General features: G+C 38.5%; 1 pseudogene; it reads left to right on the forward strand.

Moving 5' to 3' along the window:
• Nucleotides 1-1,637: 1,637 nt before the first annotated feature.
• LOC140620044 (small ribosomal subunit protein uS8-like) lies at nucleotides 1,638-2,110 on the forward strand (annotated as a pseudogene).
• The last annotated feature ends 22,409 nt before the right edge of the window (nucleotides 2,111-24,519 follow it).

Raw genomic sequence — 24,519 nt, forward strand, 5'->3', positions numbered from 1 at the left:
AAATCTCCACAGCCCTAAATAGTCAACTATTCTGTGCATGTGGTTTACAGTTTGCTGTGTTTTCCCTTCCCTTAGTTCTATTCACATTGCTTCAACAAGTTGGCCTCAGTTTTTTTCCAGTGGCGAAGGAGAGGCTGAACTAGAAACTCCATGCCTGAACTCCATGCCCACTCCTTCCCTGGGCCTCAGCACAGAGGGTCTTTCAAAAAATACTTGGACTTCAGTTCAATTCAACAAAGAATCAAATGCCTCTTCCATGTGCAACGTAGTGTTAAGCACCCAGAAGAGGAGAGGCATGAGTACAGTTCAGAGGAGTCTCAAAAAGTTCCCAGTCTCCACTCTGTTGAGTGCCAGGTGGGACTAGGAATGAGCTATGCAAGCATCAGATATCGAGATCCCCGTGTACAAAAAGAGAAAGAGAGATACAAATATAAACTCAGAAAAGTTAAGTAAAAATTACGTGCTTTATTATATAAATTAATAATATCATTTATAATTCATGCTTATTAAAAAATCTAGAGGCAATAATGACCCTTATAAGCAGATAATGCTTTCTGAATAATATTTATCACTAAAATGAATTAGGATTTCTTGGACAAATGGTCAGTTTCAGGTTTAAGGCAGAGTATGGACGAGAGTCTGAGACATCTATTATGCCAGAAGGCAAAGAAGCTACGGGAGGTAGTGTCAAACACAGGACTAACTTGAAGAAACTGCTGCTAGCCATTGAACACCAAAAATATTATTAATGCATAGTTTGCAACATATCATATATGTAAAATCCCTGAGTTCTTATTATTCCAAAACGATAATGCCTCACATAATGGTAATGACAATTGCCAGGGTACTGATTTATTATTATAAAAAATTGAAAATGAAGGCACTTAACTTGCCTTTCTTATATGCATTGCATTTTAGAGTAGATGAATAGTTGATGGGGAAAAGTTATTTACATAAGAGTTCCAATCAGTAAATGCAGGAAAAACATGGCAAAATAAAAAATCAGAACTTTAGAGTCCTTACTGGCATCATTGATTTGGGCAATGGTAGTCCAAACCCTTAGGTGAGAAGCTGATGGGGAATTTTATAATGGTCACTTACATTATCTAAAGTCACCAGCCAATTTTAACATTACTAGAAGTGGAATAAAAAGGTGTTACTATCACTTGATGTGATGCAATTTGTAAGTTCATAATACCTTCCATGACATATTCGAGCCCCCAAAAAAACTTGTAATCAAATTGAGCCTCCATATACATCTGTTATTTATAGGACATATATACAATATATATTGAACAACACCTCGAGGTTGAAATTAGCTGAGTCCACAGTATAAGAAATTTTACAGAAAAATTACTTTATTTCTTTAATCCATAAATAGCAGAAAAAATAAGTGTGGAGATTTATCAAACAGTAGAAAAAAATCTTTCAGGACATAGCCCAGCAAATGAAATACAGTCTCCTTATTTTGACTCTAATTTGAAAAGGAAAAACAACCATTAGAAGTAACTTTTTAGAGAAAAATTGAATGTAGAATATACGTAGGGTAATTTTGGGATATCATTGTTAATTTTATTAAGTATGATGATGGTATTTCATAACTGTTAGAAATATATACATAAGTATTTGTAGGAGAAATGATACGGTCTGGGATTTATTTTGAAATACCTAACAATTATCTCTTTCTGCCATCTTTCTATGACGCTATAACGTTGAGAGTGAATGCCCTGGCAGCTGTTCTCAAGAGCATTAACACTGCTGAAAGGAGAGGTAAATGCCAGGCTCTCATTAGGCCACACTCCAAAGTCATTGTCCAGTTTCTAACTGTGATGATGAAGCATGCTTATATTGGCAAATATGAAATCACTGATGATCACAGAGCTGGGAAAATTGTTGTGAACCCCATGGACAGGTTAAACAAGTGTAGAGTGATCAGCTCCAGATTTGACTAAGACTCAAAGATCTAGAAAAATGGCAGAACAATCTGCTCCTAACCCACCAGTTTGGTTTCATTGTACTGACAACCTCAACTGGCATCATGGACCATGAAGAAGCAAGATGAAAACACACAGGAGGGCAGATCCTGGGGGTTCCTTTTCTAGGGATGTAATACATAAGTGCAAATAAAACGTCTTAAAAAATACTTAACAATTAAAAAAGGAAAATAGATGAAACCAAGAAGAGGCAAAATGTTGGTAATGATTCAAGCTGGTATTCTGCATATGAAAGTTTACTTTTTTATTCTATACTTTCGTATATGATTGAATGTTTTTGCAATAAAAAGTTAAGTAAGCGTAGATTATGTGGCACCTGAGTAAAGGGATGTATTACATAATATATGCATTGACAGGGCTGCACTATGTCCAAAATGATTCAGAATCATAACAAAGACGCATAATGGAAAAAACACTGAGCTGGAAGCTGGGCACTGGTTCCCATTTATGATCTCCCTCTGAACATCTCTATAACCTTGAGCAAGTCATTTTCTTTCTCTGCATCTTAATATCCTCAGCTGTATAATAAATATTTGACTAAAAATTGACCTCTAGCAATGCTAGCCTCAGAGTGTCCTAAGGTTACACTAGACAATATATGGTGTGGCTCTCAGGGATCAGCCTGCCCTAAATTCAAGTTCTCATGGTGTTCCAGATGCTCCAGATGTTTAGGATAGGAGATCCTTCATGAAAATTCCCCATGCAGTATCCAGCATATTATACATGCTCATTAACAATTCAACACCAGCAAAGTATTTTTAAATATGAATTCCAGGAGTAGAAAAGTCCATGGTAACAGGATTTCCCTAATGTTACCCATATAATACCAGAACCAAGAATATAAATTAGATTTCTCAGCTTTTTCTTCCAAATAAACCAGGCTACACTGAAAAAAAAAAAAAAAAAGGTAGCAAGAAATTTAATTTTTAAACTCAGGCAGAAAGTAGAAAAGGCAATAAAGGGCCTGAATCATAGAGTCCAGAAGATGCTAAAAGACACCGATGACAGGAACCAATGAGCCCAGCCCAAGAAAGCCAGTGAAGAAAAAGAAAAGCAGGCCAGAGGCAGGGCTCAGAGTTGGCATGAACACTCCATGCAAACCCAGGATCTGAGTTCATTCCAATAGTCACTCACTCCTCTGAGCTTTCAGGACTGATGCTCTAACCACTGCTTCCTGCTTGCTCTCCTGCATCAAGCCACATGGAGATACAGGGCAGCCCCAACCTAACAGGCTGATTACAGTCCAACCTACAGGTCTGAGCCTTGGATTTGGCTGATGCCGAAATAGAGGTGTTGTAAGCAGCGAAAGGGCTTTAGTTACTAGTCTGCTATGAACCTCAGTGACCTCAGTAACATTAAATATTTAATGAGCATCAATTATTTATGAGCCTATTCCAAGCATGTGGAACACACCAAAGCATCCTTCCAGTGAACTTGCCATCCAGACGTGCTGATGACTGAATACTTGAGTCTGAACTGGGTTTTAAAGAGAAAACACTAATATAAATAAATAAATAAATAAATAAATAAATAAATAACACAGTACCCTACACACAATAATCAGTTGACCTATAATAAGCAAATAAATAAATGAGTAAATGAAAATAGATTGGAAATCAACATCTTATTTCTATCTTCCCCTATCACAACCTATGGACTGGATGGCAAGGGGCTGGGGCAGGGGAAAGAGATCTCTCACTTTTTTCTCTTGTCTTAGAGTTGAGAATTGGATTATCAGGCTGGAAAAAGAGAAACTGTAGCCCCTTCTTGATAATGGTTCAGTGTTCTTCCACACTGCTTCCCAAATGAGCATGTAGAGAATGACTCACCATGTAGGTCATCTTTCCAATAGTATACTATGAATCGAAGAACAGACTAATAAGAAATAAATTTGTTTTACTATAAGTCTTAGTTAAGAGATAGAAATAGATGTTTTTATTTCCTAATACAGATTATAGATAAAAATAGCCACAAAACAGTTTAGGCAAAATACAATTAAGGAAAAGATTTAAGGAAGGTCCTTAGTTTTATGACAAAGAACAATCCATCTGTCTACTTATTAATGGTAAGAGCCAAAAATGCTTTCCATCCTTTATTAATAACAATGGTATCAATTTCCATGTCCCAGTTATTCTGACCTCATTAAAACCCAAATGACTTCGGAGAAAGTCTTCTGGAGACTTGCTTTCCCAATCAGGGATCAAAACCAATTATACCATATGAGGCCTTAATTCTCTAAATTGCCACAACTCCCAGGAATTAACATGGTCATTTTTCTTTTTCTTCTTTCCCTCTGTTTTTGGATGGCAGGAAGGCCTATGTGGCAGGGCTAGAAACACTAAGATGTTTCCACACTGAAGAAGTCACCGAGGAAAGGCAGGAAGAAAAATGCCAAGTACTGCCTGTGTTCATCTCTCCACTCTTTACAGAAGGTAGTAAGGAATAACCCACCAGAGAAACCTCAAGAGTGGAAGTCAAGGGGTAATAATGGAAAGTGAAAAAATAAAAACAAGGAAACAAAGTTCAGAACCTGTCGATGGATGGGTGCCTCTGCTATGATAAAGAAAGAGTCAATAAGACATTACTTGCACACAGAGCCAAGTCAACCCTGGCTAGTGGGATGGGCAACTATCAGGAGATCAGTCTCTGAAAGGTGATGGTAGATGTGAGATGCAGACAGGAAAACATGAAGAGGGGAACATGCAGGGGAGGAAGATGAGCAAAGAAACAGGATAAAAGCCATGAGTGGGAAAGTTACTAAGAGTGAGGTACTTATGAGCAAAAAGGATACACTAAAAGAGAGTGAGGAAAATTAAGAAATCTGTGAAAGTTTGCTTAAAGCTGCCATCCATAAGCAAAACAGGCCATTACATTAGGCTTGCCATACAATTACTATACAGCTGCCAGAAGTCCCACTGTTTTCTCAAAATTGCAATACATTTTCTTTAATTTCCGTGCAAAAGTTCATTCGATCCACTAATTAAGTCTACCTGCAAGCACACCGGAAAAACACAGTAGCAGCATTTTGCTTGGTTTTCCTACATCTGACAGGTGGCTTCTCCCTGCATCTCTGAACATTGGTGATACCAACTTCCCAGAAAGCCAAATGTAGCAGACAATCCAAACAGCGGGCTGTTTTTCCTTGGTGTCAGTTCAGCTTCCTACAAACAAAATTAAGGCAGCATCTGGTTAGCAATTGAAAACACGTATCAAAGGGAGGAAGCCTAACTCAAAACAGATTTTTCTAACCATCCTCAATATACGTGTGTAGAAAGAATGTATCTTTTAGTCCTCTGACTGCAAATGTCAGTGATTATAAACATGTGTATCACAGCTTGCCAGCAATTTGTTCTTGCCCTTGAATGACGAGACCCATACAGAATCCAGGGCAGAATGTGGAACTCCCTTTGGCTTCAGCATGAAATACAGATATATAAATGGTGGTAACAGGAATGGACATGAAAATCCTCAGAATAACCCCTTATATAGCCAAGCACGTTGGTCTCTACTAAATGCCTATCGTCTTCTACCAAGACTAAGACGGCTTAAAGAATGCAAACAGAACTAAGTTTATTTGAGAGAAAAATTAATTCCCAAGGACTGGTAAAAGGGAAATCATTTTTGGAAGAGGAGCTCAGAGGGAGGGAGGTCTGGGAAGCTGGAACATTCTGATACATCCTGGCCCTTCTTCCCTTTTTCAGCAACCTGCATGTGTCTCACATTTTATTTCCCAAACAAGTGCTAGATTTTACCCCAGAAGGGAAAGAATTTATAAATGTACATTCTAAAGTCCTTTGTAAAGAAAAAATCTACTTTAGCATGCCTTAGAGTGTGTAAGACAAAATGAAAATGTTGTGGTTAGAGATGTTTCTGAATTAATATCAACAAATAGAATGATTGCCTGTTGGTTTCTGTTTCACCAAACAAAATATAGCTGCCAATTAAACCATCTGTAAGAGTACTCCTTATGGACTTACTCAAGAGAACCACTGAGTTATTTTGTTTGCAGAAGTGATTTCCTTGGGTATTGTTCACTTTCTGTGGCTGGAGTGGGGAATAGTTGGTCCCTTTACTGAGCTTTCTATACGTATGCTCTATTGGATGAGGTGCTCTCCCCGGGAGAACATCCAGTCCCAAATTCTTGAGTGTCATCAGGTCTAACTTAGCTCCTGGAGAGCCTTCCTCAACCTCTTATCCCCTGCAGGGCCATCCCCTTTCTCTCTGTGCTTACTCTCCAACATTGTAGCAACCAATTAAATGTTGTCTCAGTTGGTTATAAAATTCTTTGCTTTATAAGTCTGTCTTCTTCAACCAGGTGGCAAGATCCTCATGGATGGAGGCACGTTACACACTTCCCACATGTTACTGCAAAGTATGTTACACACTCTGCATTCCACTAAAATGGAACCAGAGATGCAAGAAGCACTCAAATAAAAATGCTCTGATCTCCATAAATCTCCAAGTGCATAATGGAACAGATATGCAGATTATCATGATATTTTCAAGCTACCTATTTGATGAGGGAAGAAAAAATATGCAACGTAAGGGAAAGGCTGTGCTGGGTTAGTGATTCTGATAACTCAGGGGCATGTTTCCACAAGAAGATAAAGGTAGAGTTAATAAGTAAACTTAAAGGGCATCAACTATTTAACTGGGAAAGAGATCTAAATTGAAGGACAGAGATTTACATGGAGGGGGATGCAAGTGGCTGGAGGGGAATTTTTCAAAGAATTTTTTCGTATTTCATGAAAATTGCAAGTTTCAAATAGGAGGATTCATCTTTCACTCTTCTGGAAAACAATTCAGCATATGATTGAAAACATTGGAGGCCTAACTCTGGGAAACGAACTAGGGGCGGTAGAAGGGGAGAAGGGCGGGGGGTGGGGGTGACTGGGTGACAGGCACTGAGGGAGGCACTTGATGGGATGAGCACTGGGTGTTATTCTGTATGTTGGCAAATTGAACACCAATAAAAAATAAATTTATTATTAAAAAGAAAATTTAAAAAAATAAGAAAACATTGGAGGCAATAGATAAACAAACAAGGAAATCTAGACATCAAACTCTAAGAGTGGTTTTAATTAGAAAACAGAATCTTTAGGGAGAATGAATTTTTAGCAATGTGGCAAACCAACCCTGTTAAAGAGTCCCTGGTTCCTGCTAAAAACACATAAAATACCAGATAAGTATTTAAAGAGTATTTTCAAACATATAATCAATTTTAAAATACAGGAAACTTTCCACTTGTCAGATACTAAGAATGAAATCAAAGTCTAAACACTAAGGGGAACCTGGTGTTTCCAGGGGGCATAGGACTGTTTTTAGACTAGATATGGGAATTTTGACACCCACACAGGAAGAAGTGTTGCCTCAAGTTCATATTAGGTGGAAGGAGAAGCCTCCCATGAGCTCCCTGCATACACAGAAATTTTTATTCATGAGAGATACAAAGAGAGAGAGAAAGAGAGGCAGAGACACAAGCGGAGGGAGAATCAGGCTCCATGCAGGGAGCCCGATGTGGGACTCGATCCTGGGTCTCCAGGATCACGCCCTGGGCTGAAGGTGGCATTAAACCACAGAGCCACCTGGGCTGCCCAACACAGAAATTTTTAAAAATAAGTCAATAAATTAAAATAAACACTGCTCTGGGGCCACTAATACCACCAGGACACATTAGCAAGCTAGCACAAAAATGCTGTGTACTGTCACTTTCCTAGCCTAGAGTACTTCCACAGAATAAACATACATAAACAAATAAGCATCTCTATAAAAAAAATCAACTCGCTATAAAAAGCTACAGACAATATGAAAAAACAGGTTGCAAAAAGGGGTAGGGGACATTTCACGAAACACAAGTTTTTCCCCCAAAGCACTCAAATTCATTGAAAAACCCAAAAGAGATTCCAGAACCATAATGTTTCAAGTGATTAAAGATAAAATTAAATGACCAGAATCCTTAAAAAAGAAAACAAAAAAGCAGAACAGTTGGGAAAAAGAATAGGGAAACCTTAAAAAAATTCTCCAAATGAGAAACAAAGTATAATCTTTAACATAAAAAAAATCCAATGAATGAAATACAGCAGATCATAAACAGCTAAAGAGAGTTGACAATTTGGGAGAGGACTCTGAGGAAAGATCGAACACAAAGAGATAAAATGAAAGAAAATATAAGGAGTGCTTATGAGACTACAGAATATACACATGTGATGTATCTCTAAATATAAAGCAGTAGGTCCAATTGCCAACCTGGACAAAGATTACAAGACTGACTATCCTAAAAACCTGGGAACACAGAAAAAAAATAGTGTATGTGTTGCATTCTTTCTAACCATCAGACACATTGCTTTAAATTTAGAGATATTTTTTAACCTGAAAATGTGTCTGTCTGGAGGTTGAAGAAAAGCATATTGGTCATATATTTTTCCCACCTCCTCAATCATGTATATTTTAATGTAACGAATACTCTGCTTAAAAATGAGTTCAGGCCATGCAAAGGTTTCTTAGGAAACAAAAAGCACAAAAAAAAGAAAAAGAAAAAAAGAAATTAGACTCCATTAAAATCAGAAGTTATGCTCTTCAAAAGATGCTGTAAAGAAAATTAAAAGATCAGTCACAAACTGAGAGAAATATTTTTAAAATACATACTTAGAAAAAGACCTGTGTATAATTTATATAAAGAACTTTTTCAATTCAGTAATAAGAACACAAACAACTCATTTCACTTTTTTAAAAGAGAAATTATGTATTTATTTATCTGAGAGAGAAGGAGAAGGAAGGGACAGAGGGAGAGGGTGGGAGAGACTCTTAAGTAGGCTCCACACTGAGCAAGGAGCCCAATGTGGGGCTAGATCTCACAACCCTGAGATCATGACCTGAGCCAAAACCAAGAGTGGGACACTTAACAAAATAAGGCATCCAGGTGCCCCCTGAACAATTCGTTTTAAAAATGAGTAAAAGATTTAAACAATTTACCAAGGAACTTTTTTTTTTTATTTAGAACTGACAATACAAAGTGCAAGCAAAGGTATAGAGCAACTAAAACCCTCATACATTGCTGGTAGGAAAACAGAATGGTATAACTACTTTGGAAAACAGCCTATTGGTGTCTTATAACATCCATAAGCAATCCATTCCTGAAGGATCATAACATCCCAGCAGCCCTACTCCTAGATTTTTAACCAAGAGCAATAAAAAAAAAAATCTGTGTGTAGATGTCTGCAGCAACTTTATTTCTACTTGTTAAAACCAGAAACAAATGAAATGTCCATCATTGCTAAGTGTATAAATGAATAGATACACTCATACAATGGAATATCCTCAGTAATATAAAAAAATTAATTACAGATATGTGCTACAACATAGATGAATCTCAAAAGCATATGAAAGAAACCAAATACAAAAGGCTACATCCTCTATGATTCAGTTTTATGACATTCTTAAAAAGGTAAAGCTATTGAGACAAAATCACATCAGTGATTTCCAGGGGCCCAGACTCATGGAAAAAGATTAAATACAAAAGGACATGAAAATAATTGGAGTATTAGGAATTTTTTACATCTTCATTGTCATAGCAATTACATAAGTGCAATATTTGTCAAAACTCATCAAATGGAACAAAATAGAGGGTACCCTATATATAAATTATTCTTTAATGAATTTGCTATCTTTTTAAAATTCATGTATACTATGCTTTCTGACTTTGGAAACACTCTGCAGAATTAAAAGTTCCAGCACAAATTAACTAAAGTTGCACAAGTAAAGAACAGAGTGGGTGAGAAGGTATAGTATTCAAAGTATAAAAGATGAGATTTTTACAAAATTAAATCTATTTCTTCAGAGTAAAGAAATATGTTAAGTCTGACTGTATAAATAAAAAAAAAACAGCCACCAAAAAACTATTATAACTAATAAATAATTCAGTACAATTGCAAGACACAAAATCAATATACAAAAATGTTGCATTTCTATATATAATAATGAACTCTCAGAAAGAGAAGTTAAGAAAACATTTACAATTGCATCAAAAAGAATAAAATACCAGGAATAAATTTAAGCAAGGAAGTGAAAGACCTATACACTGAAAACTTTAAGACATTAATGAAAGAAATTGAAGAAGACAAAAGTGAATAGAAAAATATTCCATGCTTATGTGTTGGAAGAATTAATATTGTTAAAATGTTCATATTACTCAAAACAATCTACAGTTTTACTGAAATTCCTGTCAAAATTTTAATATCATTTTTCACAGAAGTAGAATAAACAATCCCCAAATTTGCATGAGACCACCAAAGACCCAATAGCAAGAGCAATCTTGAGAAAGAACAAAGTTAGAGGCATCAAGCTCCCTGACCTCAAACTACACTACAAAAACTACAGTGATCAAAACAGTATGGTATTGTCATTAAAACAAACACACAGATCAATGGAACATGATAGAAAGTCCAGAAATAAAACCATGCATATATATTCAATTAATTCATGGCAAAGGAGCTATGAACCTATAATAGAGAAATGACAGCCTCAGAGAAAAGCCAGTTGAGGAAACTGGACAACCACACTCAAAAGAATGAAACTGGATGACTGTTTCACATCCTACACAAAAATTAACGCAAAATGGATTAAAGGTTTAAATATAAGACCTGAAACCATAAAACTTCTAGAAGAAAACATAGGCGGTAAGCTCCTTTACACAGGTCTTGGTAATGATTTTTTAAATCCTGCAGCAAAAGCAAAAATAAATAAATGGTATTACATCAAACTAAAAAGCTTCTGTTCAGCAAAGGAGACATCAATGAAATTACTATGACAACCTACTGAATGGAAGAAAATATTTGCAAATCATATATCTGATAGAGGTTAATATCCAAAATATATAAAGAAAAAAAACAAAATATATAAATAATTTGTACAACTTAATAGCAAAAGAAAAAAATCTGATTTAAAAATGGCAGAGGATCTGAATAGACATTTCTCCAAAGAAGACATCCAAATGGCCATCAGACACATGAAAAGATATTCAACATCAATTATCACCAGGAATATGCAAGTCAAAACCACAATGAACTATCTCTTCACACCTATTAAAATGGCTGTCATCAAAAAGACAAATAAGTGTTGGTGAGGATATAGAGAAAAGGAACCCTTGTATGCTATTGGTGCAAATATAGACTTGTGCAGACAATGGTGGATAAGAGTATCGAGATTCCTCCAAAAAATTAAAAATAGAACTACCATGTGATCTAGCAATTCTGCTTTTCAGTATTTATCCAAAGACCATAAAAATACTAATTTAAAAAGGTATCTGTACCTTCATGTTCATTGTGGCATTATTTACCACAGTCAGGATATGGAAACAACTTACAGGTTTATCAATACATGAATTTAAAAAATTCATACACACACACACACACACACACAGTGGAACATTACTCAGTCATAAAAAGAATGAAATCTTGCCATTTGAGACAACATAGATGGATTTTAAGGTCCATAAAAATGCTGAGTGAAATAAGTCAAAGAAAGACAAATACTGTATGATCTCACTTACATGTGGAATCTAAAAATGAAAACAAAAACACCACTTTCATAGATAGAGAACAAACTGGTAGTTGCCAGAAGGGGGTGGGCAGGTATAAGGGTGAAATGAGTAAAGAGGGTCAAAAGATGCAAAATTTCAATGATAAAGTACGTAAGTCATAAGGATGCAATGTGCTGCATGGTGCCTACAGTTAATAATGCTCTTGTGTGGGAAAGTTGCTAAGAGAACATATCTTAAAAGTTCTCATCACAAGAAAAAAAAATTTGTGACAATGTAAGGTGACAGATGGTAACCATACTTATTGTGGTGATCATTTCCCAATACATACAAACACTGAATCAGAATGTTGCTGTATACCTGAAACTAATATGTTGATTATATCTCATCTGAAAAAAAATAACTTGTAAAGCCAGCAATAGAATTCAAAACTTCAGGAAGATTAGAATGTGTACAGCAGGCCCAGCATGGCCTGGCAACCCGAAGGACCCTCATCCTTCCTAGGACAGCCACAACTTGGCCTCTACCTGTAGGTCCAAACAAGAATGGGAGCTTGGACAAGAGCTAGATGTGACTTCCAAAATAAGCTGGAAATAGACACTTTTATGTAAGGTTTCCTTTTTCTTAAATACCCCAACTCAAAATTTTAAAACATACCTTATCAGCCAAACAAAACGTCTCTGAGCCAATTTCCAACTGCTGGCCACTATTTTGTAACATCTGCTATAAAGAACTGTATCTGAGGGCTCCTCCTAGCCAGCTTTTACAGCCCCCAAATTCCAAGAAAGAAAAGAAGTTGCGTTCAAAGCTGCTTCTAATACTTGAGATATCTGAAATTAAATGTTCACTGCTATTTTAATGAAGAGCAGAAGTCGTAGAACTGATCAATATGTGCCTCTGAAGATTATAGCAAATAAAATTGGCCACCTGGATCCCCAATAAGACCATGATTGGCAGGATCTATTTGCAGGTGATATGGTTTGAAGCAGGGGGGAGCATGAGGCCACATCCAGGGATCCCAATGCACTCCACACCAAGACACTTCTCCTTCCTCCCCCTGGTCTCTCTGCCTTGTCCTCCCTATAGTCACGTTGCTCTCAGCTCTTCCCCATCTTCTTCTAGTAAGTGACCCGTAATTAGAACAGAAAAACAACAGGTGCAGGGGGTACTGAGAAAGCCATGGGAGCTTCGGTGGCTCCAGGCATCAATTCTGCTTATTAATAAAAATTTATTTACTCTTAACTATGTGTCCAGCCCTGTTATAAGCATTTTCCATTTGAATCTTTACAACAATCCTATGAAGTACTACAATTATGACCCTTTGCTGATGAAGCTGGGAGAGGTTATGAATTCCGTCAAGGCCTCTAGAAGCAAAGCCAGGATGAAAATCCAATCCAGATGATCCCAACACAAAGCCCCAGAGCTCTGCTCTTAACCACCCCTACTCCTACCTCCTGGTCATGATTTCACCAAGTTTTTTTTTATTATTATTATTTGCCCACTACAGAATACCATTCAGTTTCCCCACCCCCAGAGTGAATGTGAAATAAGACCATGTACCTGTGGGACATATATTAACATTTTAAAGGGAGCTTTGAAATCTACTTTCTCCTCATTATAGTAAAAAGAGTTTGTTCTTCGTCATGATAAAAATGAACAGGTTCTGTGAAGGCCACAAAGATGAGCTCATCTCCCTGATTTGCACTTTTTTTAAGGATTTCAAGAGACTTGGAAAAAGACCATTATTCTCCAACATACTACTGTTTTATGATGAGTGGTGTTTTCCCTGTATTTTATGAAAAAGCAAAATGCACGTGTGTGTGTGTGTGTGTGCATACAGGTGTGCTAGGTGTATGTGTGTGTGACAAATGAAGTATGTGTGTGGTGAGTATGTATATGTGTGTGATATGTGTGTGTGACTTTTTGATGTGTGTGAATATAGTGCATGTATATGTATATATATATATGGGGGATATGTGTATATGTTCATATGTATGTGTGGTTGTGTGGTATGTGTGTGTATACACATGTATGGGATGTGTATTTGGTGCGTGTGAGTATGGGGGATGTATGTGTGACTTTCAAGGTGCCATTCAGGGCAATCGATGTAGCCACATGCTGTAAGGTCCAGAGGTTAAACCATTAGCCCAGGCCACATCCATTTGAGTGTTTTTTCCTGTAGATAGCATTTCTCTTAAGTATGATCAGATGGTCTGACTGCAGGGGACCTTGCTATTGTGTATACTCCTGGACGTCTGTCTCTACAGATCACCAGCATCACACTGTCTGGGTGTAGGTCTAGGAATTTGCATATTTGTTTAATAGATGCCCTCATCAAGGTGAATACACTCCTATTCAAAGCCATTGCTACCAGCTATGGTTAGACATATGCATATCCAGCTCAGGCTGTATGTATCCATATAATCATGATACAAGGGGAAGATAATTTGGGTATAGACAAATTTTCTCTTACTTTTCTTGTACTAACTAAATAAGTGGAAGAAAAAGAATCTTACCCTGTACTCCCAGGACACACCCACGTACATACACATACATATGCACAGAGGTAAAGCACTTTTATGTTCTCAGTTTCTAAATTTGTTTTCATTTTGACAAGTACGTGAAACCTTTCATGAGAGAAGCTTTGATTCTTTTGTCAAGGTTTATAATCACACAGCATCACTATATATGTGAGGTTTTTCTGCCTACAAGTCAAAGAAATGGTGTCTGTCTTTTAAAATATTTGAAACAGTTAATATATTTGAGGTCTCTTTGCTTGACTGGTAGGCCATCGTGGATCTGGGATTCCACAAGTTATTATCACTGATGTTGCAAATGAAGATTTTCCGAATGTGGGAAACTCAAGATTGAGAAGTAATTTACTTTCATTGGATACAACTACACCTCTAATTCTTCAATTCCTTTCACCTCTAGGATTTCTTGGCAACCCTGGGATTCTATTACCCTGTAGTTGCTGTAATGGTCTTGAGCTATAACAGCTCCTACTCCCTACATCTGTGTGCAGTGCTGTAGATTTAGAATCACTCTTTTTTAGGCTTCTCTCCTGAGATAACACAAGTAAAAAGTGATTTGACACTTATCTTGTTAAGATGAACAATAGATAATTCGGATGCCAATCAAGTGAAGAAATGTCCACATATTTCAAATCAGTCAAGTAATTGTCAAATCACTTCACTCTGCTTTTCAGATATATCTCAAGCTATGAGAATTCCCAGAGTTTTAAATTCTGAGTGTTTTTAATGGTCTTTTGAAAACTAAACCAAAATGAACTTGAAAGTGATATCTTCATTCAAAAAACTTTTATTGGGTGTCTGTTACATACAAGTATATGTGCCTACATAAGGAGAATAAAAAGATTATGGAAAGTCATCTACAGGCTAAGAGAGGAGAAGTGTACTATCAATTATAAACTAACATAGAATAGCGTTAATACCTATACAAGTTTATCCCTCTTTTAAAAACAAAATAGAACTAGTAACAAACAACTGGGAAATAAGCTTTAAATAATATGATTTGAAAGCAATCAAAATGTGTGAAATGCTTAGGAGTAAATTTCACAAAATGTATGCAACACCTACACACTTAAGACTATAAAACACTGCTGACAAAAATTAAAGAAGACCTGAATAAATGGGAAGATGTACCACATACATGGATTGGAAGACACAGATGTTAAGATGCCAATTGTCCCATAACTGATCTAAGAATTAATTAAGCCCAAACAAAATCCCAGCAGGCTTTTCTGTAGAAACTAATGAACTGATTCTAAAGTTCATATGGAAGTGTAAAAACCCCATAATGGCTAAAACAATTACAAAAAAGAAGACCAAAGTTGGAGGGTTTACAGTTTGATTTCAAGACTTACTATAAAGCTATGGTAATCAAGACAGTGTGAAATGTTAGCATATACACAGACATGTTGATCGGCAAAACAAAGAATCAAATAGAGAGTTTGAAATAGATCCACACCCATAGAGTCAAGTGATTTTTTTGACCAAGCTTCCAAGTTAATCCAATGGGAAAAGTGTAGTCTTTTCAATAAATAGTGTTGAAACACTGGATATTCATTTTGGGAAAAAATTAACTTTGACTCTTATCACAGACACAAATATTAACTTGGTATATATCAAAGACTCAAATATAACAACTAAAACTATTAAACTTCTAGAAGAAAAGAAGAGAGTGTCTTTACAACCAGGGGCAGTAGGCAAAGATTTCTTAGATAAGACACAAATCTTTGGCTCTTCAAAGGACATAGTTAAGAAAATATTAAGACAAGCCTGACACTGGAAGAAAATATTCACTATTAACAGAATGTATTTATGACAAAGGATTTAGAAACAGATCATACAAAATGCTCTGACAACTCAATCATAAAAAATAAATATGAGCAAAGTATTCAAATTGACATCACACAAAAAAATATGAATGACCAAAAAGCATGAAAAGAAGCTCAACATCATTAAGTCAACAGGGAAGTATAAATTAAATTAGAAAATGCCACTGCACAGCCTTAGAATGGCTAAATTTAAATTTTAAAAAGAATGATTTCCAGATGTCTGTCATTCCCTGAGATTGAATACAGGAGCAAGGGCAGATTTGAAGAAGAAATGACTAAAGTAGTTAAACACAGACTAAGTTTGAGGTGCCTGGAACACATACAAATTGAGATATGCTCAAGCAGACAGAGGAGGAACCTGAACTAAAGATAAAAATTTAGGAATATATATGAATAAAGGTAAAGTCCTAAAGTGGATAGTTTTTCCCAAGCAGAATGTGTAACTTGAGATGAGATGAGGCACAAGACAAAACCATAGGGAATATCATCATTTAAGGGACAGATGGAGAAAGAAAAGCCCAGAAAACAGTTAGAAGGAAAAATGGAAAGGTTAGAAAAAAAATTTCAGGGACAATTCCTAGAAAGAGGGCACAGTCAACAGTGTCCAATACTGTGGATATGACAAATAATATAAGGATTGAAAACAGTTTCTTGGCTTTTCATCTAAGAGGCTATTGTTGAGTTTAACAAGTATGATTTCCCTACAATGATAAGAACAAAATCAAAATGGCAGTGGAATAAGAATTCATAGGAAGATGAAAATGGTCATTCTAGACCATTCTTGTTAAACCATTCTTCAACAATCTTAACTGTGAAGATAATATAAAGTTAGGCTAGAAGTCGGGCAGGGAGAATTACTACAGATTTAAGAGAGTGCTCTTTTATTTTTAATTTTTTTCAAAATTTATTTATTTATTTTAGAGAGAGAAAAAGGTGGGAGAGGGGGCCAGAGAGAGGGAGAGGGAGAGAATCTCAAGAAACCTTCCTGATGAGCATGGAGCCCAATGTGGGGCTCAATCTCACAACCTTGAGATCATGACCTAAGGTGAAATCAAGAGTCGGATACTTAACCGAGACACACTGGTGCCCCCAAGAAAGTGTTCTTTTAAACATAAGAGAAAAAACAAGCACATTTTCATGCTTAGGAATGCAATATGAGGACAAAGAAATAGCTGAGAGGCAAAGACTAACAATACTTGTGTCAATGACACAAGCTTCCCTAAGGGCTTAGGAGGATGTCAAGTGCAAAATCAGACTCATTTGATGTGAAAGAAGCAAATCCATTTGGAGGTTTTACAGCAAGGAGCTGAAGAACTTGTCCTAAGTGAGTGTCCATTAATTAATTAATGAGTGTGTGTCATCCTCTAGGGGAGGACAATGGATAGGGCAAATGGTAGTTATGATCCCAACATGTTCTCCTTCTGTCTGATTCCCACATCTTTTCTAGGGGATATGAAGTTAAAAAACAAACACATGGGATCCCTGGGTGGCGCAGCGGTTTGGCGCCTGCCTTTGGCCCAGGGCGCGATCCTGGAGACCCGGGATCGAATCCCACGTCGGGCTCCCTGCATGGAGCCTGCTTCTCCCTCTGCCTATGTCTCTGCCCCTCTCTCTGTGACTATCATAAATAAATAAAAATTTAAAAAAAAAAAAAAACAAACACATTGGGGCACCTGAGTGGCTCAGTGGTTCAGCGTCTGCCTTTAGCTCAGGTCGTGATCCGGCGGTCCTGGGATCAAGTCCCGCATCAGGCTCCCCACAGGGAGTCTGCTTCTCCCTCTGCCTATGTCTCGGTTTCTCATTAATAAATAAATAAAATCTTTTTAAAAAACACACACATTATACATGAAGGACAAAAAAAAATCTCTTCTTACATCACCTCTGCACAAATCTTGAAGACATCTAGCTCCCTGTGAAGTGGACATTGCAGAGCAAAGGGGGGCAGATAGAAGTCAGTGCTCCCTGTGTCACACTACCCTGAGCAACCAGCAGCTTTCCCACCACTCCCACTACCTCACATGGCTTATCAGTCTCCTTCCTTCCTCTTCATTTCCACTTCCCCTGACCCACCCTACCGGAGACTTTCCATATCAGATCAATTTCCCCGTCACACCACATTGCACCCTGACAGCTGTCTTCATTGATGGGCTCTTTCTTGTCTCTCTGCCTTGTCCTAGCTCTCTCTCTCTCCTATCATCTCCACTTGTTCCAACCCTGCTTTCCTTTGAAGCTTTCAAGTGCCCTAGGCTAAGTACCTCTACCACATTTTACCTCTCCTAAATTGCCCTGCTACACACAGAAATGTTGAAGATTAATGTTACACAATATATTCGAAATAAAATAAGATGTTAATATTGTGCTATCCACAAGTCATCTTTTCCATAAGTATTCCAATTTTATGAAGCAGCTTGCTACCTACAATTAATATAAATTGTTCTATCATTGTAATTTTTAATTTGGAGCACCAGATCCAGGTAGATAAAAAACCTGTTTCCTTTAGCCATTATCAAAATATTCACTTGCTTTTATTATTTGAACACTACACTAAAGTAAACAAATCACAGCTTTGAAAATGAGAAGCCAAGAATACGACAATTCAGGAACTGAGAAAAAATATTTTGCTTCAGAAATTCAATACACAGCACAATAAAAAGGGTGATTAATATAAATGCAATACCTAACACAGGATGTATATTAGTTTTTCACTTAATCCATGCAATAAGTTAGTGAAGTTAGTTTTGTCATCTCTGTTGTACAGATGAGAAAAATGAGGTTTAGAAACTCATTTTCTCAAGTGCATACATTTAGTTGATAACAGAACAGAAATTAAAATGAGCACTTTCTGATCCTAAACTCTTAATAGAAACATAATCATCATTTTTCTTCATAAAATCTGCAATGTGTTAGTTTCTAGGATATCTGTTAAGATATTCACTGGATTTACTTTTCCAGCAAGTGTATTATCAGATAAGAGCTTCAGAGTTGAAAAAAAAAAAGGTGTCTATTTCAACCTTACTATTCTCTTACTACATTTTGCACCACACAAAACCACCTTCTCTAGACTGATTTTCACAAGAATTTTTTTAAAAATATTTTTCTAAGCTCTAGTATCTACACAAAACAAAGTAAATATCAAGAGAATGATGAGTCAGTAATGAATGTCTGCAGGCTTTTATCTTTGTCCTTATATAATTTTATGACAACATTTTAACTTGTTGAGTCCATCCCATTAACATGGGAGCCACTGGAAGATGTAACTACAAGTAGGAACACAGTTCTTAAAAACAACTTTACTGTGTATCCTTCATGTATAAAGAAAAGCTCTGTGTTGTGGATTATATGCAAGGAATTTCCTCAAGAATTCCAGGTAAACTGGAGTCCTTGCATTTATCCTAGGGATTTACTGTAGCTCAAATCTATTTAGAACTTCTCCTCTAGCACTGCTTCAACTGCAGAAATTGGTTGCTTGGTGGATGTTTTCATTCATTCATTCCATTAATATTTTTTGCCTTCTCTGCAGGTCTTGCGGGTAGGATATGCAATTTGGTTTTGGAAACAACCAAAAACAAATCAAAGTCAAGTCATTAAATAAGGTTGAGGTCCAAAGAGCAATACAATTTTCTAACATGACTGGTTTTCCGGTTTTCTTCAAGGCAATTCCTAAAATCTTTTTTTTTTTAATTTAAGCTGCTCAACTGATGAATGGATAAGGAAATGTGGTATACATGCACAATAGAATATAACTCACCCATCAAAAAGAATGAAATCTTGTCATTTGCAACAGCGTGGATGGAACTAGGGGTACATTATGCTAAGCGAAACATGTCAGTCAGAGAAACACAAATACCATATGATTTTACTTGTCTGTGGAATTTAGGAAACAAAATAGATTAATATATAGGAGGGGGAAGAAAAAGAAAAAAAGAGAGAGGGAAACAAACGATAAGAGACCCTTAAAGATAGGGAACAAATTGAGGTTGATGGAGAGACGTGGGTGGGGAGATGAGCTAGATGGAGGACAGGTATAAAGAGGGCACTTGTGATGACAGATGTTGTATGTAAGTGATGAATCACTAAACTCTACTCCTAAAACCAACAATGCACTATATGTTAACTAGAATCTAAATTGAAATTTGAAAAATAAATTAAAAATATAAATCAAATAAAATAGAAGTCAAGCTACTTGGCAACCCTTCAAACATCTAAACTTTTTCAAACTGCAGCCTTTGTACAAACTTAGTTTCCCAAACAGGTTACCACGAATGGCTTGTATGCCAGGAGACACTACTCTCTTCCATCTGTGGGGCAGCAAGGCCAGATATGAGGCCATTACAGTCCTCAAGACGGTCACTTCAGACTGAGCACAGCTTCATCTGCAGCTCTGAGAAGGCCACATGATTTGAGCAGAGTCTGACAGCATGCCCCCCCACCCATGCCTGAATCAGAGGGCCAGATGAGCGACGCCCTGAACTCAGAGCAACGCTCCAACATTACATGGTAGCCAAAACAATGCACCTGGACATAAAATGCAGCCAGTTATACCATGCATGCCTCTTCTGTTGGACAAAGGGTCATGGAGTTGCTAGACGGGTGTGTTTACCTGTGCCCAAGGAGCATGGTGTCACAACACAGAGTGATGCCAGTCAGGAGCAAGAAGGAGGTGATAAGCTGAGCAGGGGTCCTATAGGCAAAAGCCAGACTACAGTCCCAAATCTGTACCTTCAAAATATGGGAGGTTTATTCCTACATGGAGGATTTGGTTTAGTACTTACAAACTAGCTGCATGGGATTGGTTGGCAATCTGTGAATTAGAGTTTCACCACCATTTCTTAAAAACATGATATGGGGATCCCTGGGTGGCGCAGCGGTTTGGTGCCTGCCTTTGGCCCAGGGCGCGATCCTGGAGACCCGGGATCGAATCCCACGTCGGGCTCCCGGTGCATGGAGCCTGCTTCTCCCTCTGCCTGTGTCTCTGCCTCTCTCTCTCTCTCTCTCTCTCTCTGTGAGACTATCATAAATAAATAAAAAAAAATTTATAAAAACATGATATGAAAAAAATCCAACTTTGAAGTATTTTTGTATTAGCCAAAGAAATGGACTACATTTGTCAGTGAAAACAGGGAAATGTTGTTGGATTCTTTACTTTTGTTATAAATTTTATAATGAGCATAAAAAATGATTTCTTACCAATGAGGACTAATAAGAACCTGAAGATCATTCCAATCGAGTGGTCAATCACTCTAATTCAGTGGTTATTCTCAGCTTCACTCATAGTGGGGATAACCAGATATGTTTACATGATGGTATATAAAGTAGTATAAGTATATAAAGTAGCAATATCACCTATGACATAATCTAGCTAGAAATATTTAATTTTAATCTATCAGGATTTAAGATGCAAATTCCAGTTTCTACAAAATGCAGGCAATAGAGGAACAAGATAAATGACACGACAGGAAATAATTAAATTACGGGTTATGTTTTTCATTTATTAGGTCTAAGTATTTTTCATCAACATCTTTTAATGTTCTCTGTTAAGGCCTTGTACCTCTTTTGTAAGATTTATTCTAAAAACTTTCTATTCTTTATCAATATTATAAAACAAACCTTGTTTAAAATTAAATTTTCTGTTCCTCGTTTGAGTAAGAAATAAAATTAAGATTCAGATTCTTGGAAGAAAAAAAAAAGAATCCATATATTCGTTGGAACCCCAGGTATATCTTCTCCTAATCTAATGAGTCATCATGTAACTTGCTTTATTCATGCTTAATACTCAATTTTATTTTTTCCTGAGAGCTGAAGGCCTACCTTAGGAACTCTATCTCAATTCTGAGTTTACACATATATATACATTATGTTTGATGAGCTGAGTTTAGTTTCCCTTCCCTGCTGTTTTTATTATTGTTCACCTCTCTCCCTCTTCTCTCTGTCTGACCCACTCATCTATTATTTAAACTCATAGGCAACTTTGTATCAGCTCACTTTTTCTTCTAAGGGGTTTATTTCGTTTGCTGCATTTTTGAGAGTGGGAATGTACCAGCACTCATTTTCCCTGAATCGGGGATTTATCACCCCATAAAAGCATCTCCTTCCAACCAATCCTACTTACCGTCTCTCCGTGACCTGGGTTCTGAGCCAGTCTGAAGAAGAATCCCTTCACAGGGATCCTTTATGGTAACGTGCCTAGCTCACAGAATCCTAGCTTGCAAAGCATGTTACTTTAGATTGTAAGGGAAAACAGGCAAGTTTACCCTGCCTCTGGCATGACTCCAAATATCTGAAATGTTAGAACGTGGTGTTTTTTTTTTTTTTTTGTTTGTTTGTTTGTTTTTTTTGCTGAAACATTATACAATCCCCGGAGTTCGGAGTGCAGAACTGCTGTATTCCTACTACTGATTTGTTAGGGATCGAGGGGCAGGGAGACAGCAAGTTCCATAATAAAGCATCTGTATCTGAGTGGGAGGAAAGGGAAGCAGGGGAGGAACAGGCACCTGAAAGACATCATTCAAATTAGGCATCTGCCATCCTGAAAATGATGAAAGAGGACATTGCAAGGACTTTTAAAATCCCTCCTACAGCTCCCAGAGCACCACTCATCACCAAGGGTTTACCAATCACCCTTTTTTTTTTTTTTTTTTTTGTGGTTTCTGTAGTAAATCCCTTTTGTCTAAAGTTTGAGACCTCAGAATTAGAAGAAGGAGTGAACCTGATCCTGACATGGAAATCAGAATTCTCTGGATTAGATACCTTAAGAGAAGATTCTCTTCCCTTTTGTGAGTCTGATTTCTGGAACAGCCTTTTTCCCAGAAGGTAACTGCAACATCTATTAGTTTGAAATAAATATTTACAACACCACGAAAAAATGAATTCCCCGCAAGCCACTGCCACTATTCAAATATAAAGAAATGAATACAGAAATGCATGCCATTTTGCTTCCAGGATAGATGGGGAAGGGGATGAAAGAGATCCTCTTGGGGTGTACAACGGATATCGACCCTCACCCCTTCCAACAGTCAGGCCACACATTTATTCAGCATCCACTACGCCCCAAACACTGGCCAGGTTCTGGGGCACTAAGTATCCTTGCACTATCCTAGGGGCATCCCTCTCTCTCTTTCCCCTTCTCTTTCTCTCTTTCCTGATATTTAAAAAGCTACAGGGAAAGAAGCAGATTCACCAAGAGAAACCAACTCAGCAGACATTCATTATTCCAATCAGAAACAAACCAAACCTGTAGTAGATGCCAGGGAGGAGGCTTCCCCCGAAAGTTCTGGCAGAACCTGGTTTTTGCCACTGTCTGGGCTGGTCACCTGGGTGTCACTTGGACCCTCTAGGGTTCTGAGGATTCTAATTCCAGGATTGTAAGGAGCCTTGCCAGTGTCTAGCAATGCACATTGTCTAGCAAAGCCACGCCTGGCGCGGTCATTCCACGCACACGGATGTCTCGTCCCTGGTTGTGTATTTAAAGTTGTCGGGTGACGCCAGGCACGCCAATGCCCAGGTACAGCGAGATTCCATTCCTTTGGGGTAGGATTTGTTCGTGCACTCCTTATGCCCGGAGTACTGCCCTGAGGCCCGCTGCCTTTACAAAGCCCAGGCCACTGGGGGAAATCTCACTTACTGATGCAAAATCCCCTCTCCGTTGGAGAGAGAGTAAGCAGCTGGAGAGGAGACCAGCAGCCCCCTCGGGGGAAGAGCCTCAAGCGTTCAAGGGGCACGTTATGCTTTTCTGGCAAGACGTCAGCACCGGCTTCCTCGGGCTAGGTCGGGCGTTCCGCCGCCGCACCCCAGCGCTCCGCTTTCCATGTTCCCAGCTGCAGACTCACCCCTGCCCGAAGGCAGGCCTTGCACCCCTGCAGCTCTGCGGTCACTCCGGGTGCGGGTGCGGAGCTGGCCCTGAGACCCCTTCCCCGGGCTCCCAAACCTACGCAGGAGAGCGCTGCCCTCTAGCGACCAAAACGGGCGATGCAGCGCGGCCCGGGCCCGGGGAGCCCCTGCGGCTGCCGGTGCCAGCCAAGGCGGGGGTACGGCCCGTCCTTGTCGAGGGCGCCTGTGGCGGAGAAAGACCCGAGCCCCTCTGTACCGGCTCGGCTGGGACTGTGTGTGGTTTCCCCCTAGGGCCAGGACAGAGAGACGCATGGATGGATAAATAAACAAGATGTGCGACGAACAGGTGGTAGACGAACCGAGAGGTACAGGGACCACGGATGATTAGATCACCCCTTGCCAGGGCTTTGCCTATGTCAGACACAGGCTAGATGCCTTCGTCCGTTATGTCATCTGTGCCTCTCCGGAGTCTTAGGAATGGCGCATTACCCCCTTGTCCCTCTGCCAAATGGGAACACTGAGGCCTTACGCAAGATAAGTAACCAGCCCCCTGGCAACCTTCCGCAGAGCTAGGAAGTGGCAGGGTGGGTCTCGACCCACAGCCCGGACCCCGCCGTTGGCTCTCGGCGCCCAGCCCCGGGCGCCGGTGGACGGAGTCCCCGCACTGCCCCTCGCCATCACCCCCTGTGCCCCGGCACCCCGACAGCGCACCCGCCCCGCACCCCTCCCACTCATCAGACATCCCCAGGACACCCCAGGCAGCGCGCTTCCGGCAGAGTGTCCCCGACCTGGAAGCCTGCCTG

Source organism: Canis lupus, chromosome 28 (assembly GCF_048164855.1).
Source record: "Canis lupus baileyi chromosome 28, mCanLup2.hap1, whole genome shotgun sequence".
NCBI lineage: Eukaryota > Metazoa > Chordata > Mammalia > Carnivora > Canidae > Canis > Canis lupus.